This window comes from Adiantum capillus-veneris, chromosome 8 (assembly GCF_014529385.1).
Source record: "Adiantum capillus-veneris isolate H3 chromosome 8, ASM1452938v2, whole genome shotgun sequence".
Lineage (NCBI taxonomy): Eukaryota > Viridiplantae > Streptophyta > Polypodiopsida > Polypodiales > Pteridaceae > Adiantum > Adiantum capillus-veneris.
Window position 1 is genome coordinate 46,367,849 of NC_140938.1, and position 6,332 is coordinate 46,374,180.

Consider the following 6,332-nt stretch of genomic DNA (forward strand, 5'->3'; position numbering starts at 1 on the left):
GGTGCTGCAGCCCGAGTCCATTCTCCGACATGAAGACAAGGTATTAAGAGGCGGTAAGAGTATCCGACGATATCTTATTAAGTTTAAGAATTATCCTTTTGAAGATGCTAGATGGATGCAAGGCATACAATTAAAGGATAACCTAAACCTTGTCAATGCTTACAATGCTTCCCAAGAGTAAGAAAATGTACAAAATGTTAAAAATGAACAAAGTTTTTTTTGTCTTATAAGACTCTCTTTTTATTTATTGTGCCCAAAAATAAAGTAGTATGCATGCTTAGATCAAGTTTGCGGAGACGACGTCTCCCAAACACCAAGTAGAGCTTGTCACTCTACTATCGAAGATTGATAGGACTAATGTGCAGACATGCTTGCGGCAGTCTCAGGCTCTCAAGCACCAAATGGACTAGTCATCCATTGTCTCAGGCTCTCAAGCACCAAATGGACCAATGAGAATTAAGTCTCCTAAAAGACTATTGGGCAGTCTCCCAAGGGGTCCAATGAGCATTCAGGAGCCCAATGGCTTGCCTGATTCCTATTGGCCAGGAGGCAAAGGGGTCCAATGAGAGTTTAGTTTAATTATTAAATTACCTAAAGCTCTCACAAAAGGGGAAAGGGGGACACATGTCAAAAGGCTATCACTTATGCTGCTTAATGGTCATTGGCTAGTCTTTGATGATACCATCATCTACTCCAATTCCTTGGAGGAACACAAGCAACATCTCCAAGTAATTCAAGCATTAAGGGAGAATAAGCTTTTTCTCAATCAAAAGAAAAGCGAATTTTTCCTTCAAGACATTCAATACCTAGGTCATATTATCTCTCGAGATGGTATCCGTATGGATGCATCAAAGTTGGAGGTAATAAAAGCATGGCCTAATCCAAGGAATCTACATGAGCTAAGAAGCTTTATTGTTGGTATATGTGCATACTATATACGCTTCATAGCAAAATTCTCTTAAATAGCAGGACCATTACATGACTTAACAAAGAAAAACGTTAAGTATTCATGGACTGCTAAGGAGAAAAGTGCTTTTGACAATCTCAAAGAGAAGTTTATCTCCCAAACAGTCCTTATTCTTCTGGATCTCTCAAAGCCATTTGAGCTCCAATGTGATGCTTGTGGTGATTGCCTTGGAGCAGTCTTGCTTCAAGAAGGGCATGCCATAGCATATGAGAGCCGAAGGCTCAACACGGATGAACGGGTCTTAGGCATTTATGAGAAAGAGCTGTTAGCTGTTCTACATGCCCTAGATACATGGAAGCACTATCTATTGGGGACTCCATTCATCTCAAGAACAGACCATCAAAATCTCAAGTACTTCATGACGCAAACAAAGCTTTCCAACAAACAAATGAGGTGGGCAAATTTTCTTTCACAATTTAATTTCCACATTGGTGGTAATCACAATCAACTGGCTGATGCACTTTCACAATAACCAAAAGTTAATGTGGTGTCAATAGCAACTCACAATGATCTACCTTCTATGATAGATGAGTATGCTATTGAACCTGACTTTAAAGACATAATGTCAGCCCTTACTTTGGGGAAGAAAGAGGAAACATTCACCTTGAAGGATGGTTATCTTCTCCATGGCAATAGGCTATGTGTTCCCACTCCCTTCATGAGAAAGTCATGTATGAATCCCATGCTCCTCCCTATGTGGGGCATAGAGGCATTCAACCTACTCTTCAAGGAGTAGAGATGTACTTTTATTGGCCTACCATGAAAGTGGACATACAAGAGTATGTTTCAAAATGTGTAGTATGCCAAAAGACCAAGTATGATAGATGGAAGCAACTTGGATTACTCTAGCCATTGCCCATTCCTAATTCACCATGGGAGAGTATATCCATGGATTTTATCTTTGGATTACCAAAATCTATCCATGGGAATACAAAAATATGGACAATAGTCGACAGGTTTAGCAAGCAAGCACACTTTATCGCTGTCAAGAATACTATTAAGCCACACCAAATGGCAACTCTCTTCATATCACATATTTTTAAACACAATGGATTACCAACATCCATCGTGTCAGATAGAGATCCTAGAATGACCAGTAATTTCTAGAAAGGTCTCTTCAAAAATCTAGGTACAAGATTGAATTTCTCTTAGGCCTAGCAAGCATGTCTGCTCTTTAGTCCATTTGATCTTCCCAAGTAGAGTGACAAATTCTACATGGTGTTTGAGAGACGTCATCATCCCAAACATGATTCTTAGTATGTATACCACTTAAATTTGTGCACAATAAAGAGAGAATTAGTCTTATAAGACAAAAGATTGATCATTAAAAGAAATATGTACATTTGCTTACTCTAATGTAGCATTGTAAGCGTTGACAAGGTTCATACTATCCTTAAGCTGGATTCCTTGCATCCATCTAGCATCTTCAAAAGGATAATTTTTGAACTTAATAAGATACTGTCGGATAATCTTACTATGTCATAGTACCTTATAGGGAAGGAGGAGAGGATTTAGCAATATTTCTAATTGAAGTGAGTGACCCACTGTGGTGACTAGGAAAATGGGGTGCATGTGACTGTGGCTCCCATCTTGTCTCCTCATTATTTAAAATACCAGAGTCAATAGAGAGAGAAGAAGAGAGAATGTGGGTAGGATGTAGAGGATAGGAGATATTTACAATAGTCTAGCTTTGGCTAGACATAAGCTTATTAGGGAGAGGAGAGAGGTAAGAAATTTATAAGAGAGGTTTTCGAAGGTGGATAGTTGTTGATGATGATGGATCCTCCAAAAATGGTGAGAGAATCACTCTAGACTAGCCAAGACCTCATTAAAAGATCCTTGTCTCTTGTAATCATGCTTGAAGACTTGTAGAACCATAGCCATTCTAGAGGGAAGAAAATTGGGGATGGCCTGTGTCACCATTACACGAGAAAATTGGGGTCCACCACAAAGATCATAGCTTCGCGTTCATAACTTAAAAAATTTTGAAAAAAATTGAGCTAAAAGTTGAGCTCACAAGCTACATCTTTCATGTTGAACACTCCTTCAGATTCGGGATTCTTCTCTACTTAAAAAATTCAGCCAAATAATGTATTATTTGTGGCTGCAAAGGTCTTTTGGTGGTCCCCTTTGAGTGGACTTCTATCTTGCCTTCAAGTGTAAGCTCCTTCATGTGTATGAAAACATGACCTAAAGTTTTGAAAAGATTGGCAATCATCTAGATGGAGGTATTATTGAAATTTGAAAGTGGGGTTGAGGTTTGAAAATGAAAACTAGTGAATAAAATATTTGGTAGGGTGGAATAATATATATACATGAAAAATATATTAGAAAATACTAAAAAAAATATATAATGTAATTTAGAATATATATGTTTAATATTTAAGCTCAAAAAAAAGATCAACAAAGAAAGCTTATTTATGCTACATCGTGATTGATTAGCATAAGTCTTATTTATTTAATAAAGGCTAAAATGTTTGTGAAAAAGAGAAGAAAAATCAAAAGTAACTTATATAATCGGAAATAATTTTGGTAAAAGAGAAAAAATATATGGGGGGTACCCATGCATGGAAAAGCTTGCCTCAGGACCAAGGGAGAAAAAGCTAGAATATTGGTTAAGCTAGCAGACTGGCCACAGTAGGGATCCAAAGGAGGGAAATTGGGATCCAAAGGGGGGGGCATCTACAAATGAGCAATGTGCAACCATGAGCTTAAAAGACCCTAAGGTTCAGTCCATTAAGACTTCCAAAATGCTAAGGTTCCAAAATTCAAAGGTTGACTCCAATGGCTTAGGAAATTTGGATGCTTTGTTTGTGTGTAAAAAAGTCTTCCCAAGTCCTACAAAGAATGGGGCGAGCCCAAGAAGTAGGGGATGAGAGAGAAACACACACACACACACAACCTTCCTTTGCTCACAAGGGGAAAGAGGGACATATGTCAGCTCCCTAGCCGAGATGCCCACAAGGTGTACTCAATTCCTATTGGATGGCCATGGAGGTGGACCAATGAGAATTAGGCTAGAAATCTAGTTTAATTAATTTAAAAACACTTAATAAAAGAACCAATAAGAATTAAGCTCTCTAGAAGACTATTGGACAGTCTCCCAAGGGGTCCAATGAGCATTCAGCAGCCCAATGGCTTGCCTGATTCCTATTGGCCAGGAGGGAAAGGGGTCCAATGAGAGTTTAGTTGCATTTATTAATACCTAAAGCTCTCACAAAAGGGGAAAGGGGGACACATGTCAAAAGGCTATCACTTATACTAGTATCACTTACAAGAGAGTACCTAGGAAGCCTCCTTGTGAGACTCCCAAAAGAGGCCTCTCTCAGATTCGGGAAGAAGAAGAGGATCCATACGAAGGGCTCAAAAATTTGCTTCTTGATGATGCATCTCCTTCCAAAAGGAAAATTCAAGAGTCCCCCTGAAGGAATGAGAAAGAAGTGAGCCTCCCGCCACCTCGGCGGAGATGTCTCCATGAAGACGGCGGGCTAAACGCTCTCCATCACCTCCAAAACGGAGAAGACCATCACACACTTCTCTACACTATAAGTCAAAGAGGGATGACAAAAAGCAAGAGAAGAAAAAGGCAAGAAAGAGAACACCCTCTTCTCCATCTTCTTCATCCTCTTCCTCTTATGAAAGTGATGGTGAAGACAAAGAAGTCAAGGCGAGAAAGAGGTCACCCTCTTCTCCATCTTCCTCAAATTCTTCATCTTCTGAAGAAAATGATGGTAAAATCTTTGAACCATCAAAAAGAAGAGGCCATAGGAAATCCTTGTTAAGTATGGAGCCTGATTTACCCTTGTAATTTTCTGTGGTAAAAGCGCACATTTGTAAGGCCCCTATTATGAGGAGAAGCCATCGTGCGTGAAGGAAAATTACTCACCGGAAACAAAAATTTTCACGGACAAGAATCAGGGGCAACTTTAAAGGCCTCGGGGGCGGAGGCCCCTGAGACTTTTTTTCGTCGGAATATTCTTTTTTGCCGGAATATTATGGCCGGACGGCGGCCGGAAAGTGGTCGGAAAACAACCGGTCGGTTGGCCGATGGCCGGTAGTCAATGGCCGATGGCCGATGGTCGGAAGTCAATGGCCGGTGGCCGGTGGCCGAATTCAAAAGCGGACTTGTCTTCTCAAGTGCGGCCACACATGGGCGGATTGGAGGGTCCGATTTGGACTTATTCGCACAAGGGCGGCTACACATGGCTGTCTCTCATAAGAGAGGGCAGCCCTTTTGGCCTATAAAAGGAGGCCATTTCTACACACATTTCATAGTGTGAAGTTGATGCAACAAGGTGAGTGTGAGGTGGTGAGAGTGAAGCAAGGCGGGAGCTCCATTAAGGGTATAATCCCTTTGTAAACTACTTCTTGTTTTGAAGTGCTAAAGCCATTGAGTGGCTGCTTTCCCGTGGACGTAGCCCACATTGGGTGAACCACGTATATCGTGTGTACTCTCTCTCTCTCTCTCTACTCTATAATATCGTGTATATAAATTTGTCTCTCTCCATTAAGTAATCTACTCAATTATCTATTTAGCTACGTCTTATTTCCTAACAATCCTATGCCACGTGAAAGAGGTCTCCCAAGCTCAAGAATTTCAAAGAGGGAGGAACGAGAATCTCTTTCCTTACCTACAATGGCATCTTGGGTGCTACGGACAAAGTCTTGGCCTTTATCCAACAATTCAATGCAGCATTTGGAGATGAGGGCTTCACAGAGTCCTCTAAGCTATGCCATGTAACTATGAACTTTCAAAATTCCGCCAGGCAATGGTGGTCCAGCCTATGGGACAACGGTGAAGCTCCACGAACATGGAAAGCTTTAAAAGCTTCCATTATAAAGCAGTTTTTGGCCACCGATGCCAAAGACAAAGCACTCACCGAATGGCGAAGCTTAAAGCTCTCCCCCAATGAATCCATCCACAAATATGTAGACAAGTTTTGGGACCTACAACTCAAATCCACTGTCTTCAAAAAGTTGGATTTTGGAGAGCAAAAGCAACAATTTTGTGCGGGCTTAACCGAAGAAATGGCGGAGTATGTCAACTCCCAAAGGCCACGCACCATATCGGCAGTTATACACCATACTATGGTGGCTACTCGAATCAATTTCCAAACAGGGTCTAAAAGAAATTATAAGCCGACGGAAAACAAGGGTTCCAATGAGCCTAAGGGGAAGGACAATGTCCAAAAGTCTCCTAAGGGCAACTCCAACAAAGCTAAAGAGAAGGGAGTTTACGAAGGCAAAAATAAATTCTCTCCTGAAGAGCTTGAGCGTTATCGCAAGGATAACCGTTGTTTTAAGTGCGGTGAGCAAGGGCATGCGTACCGCGCTTGTCCTCAAAAGAACAACCGCCATGAGCCTC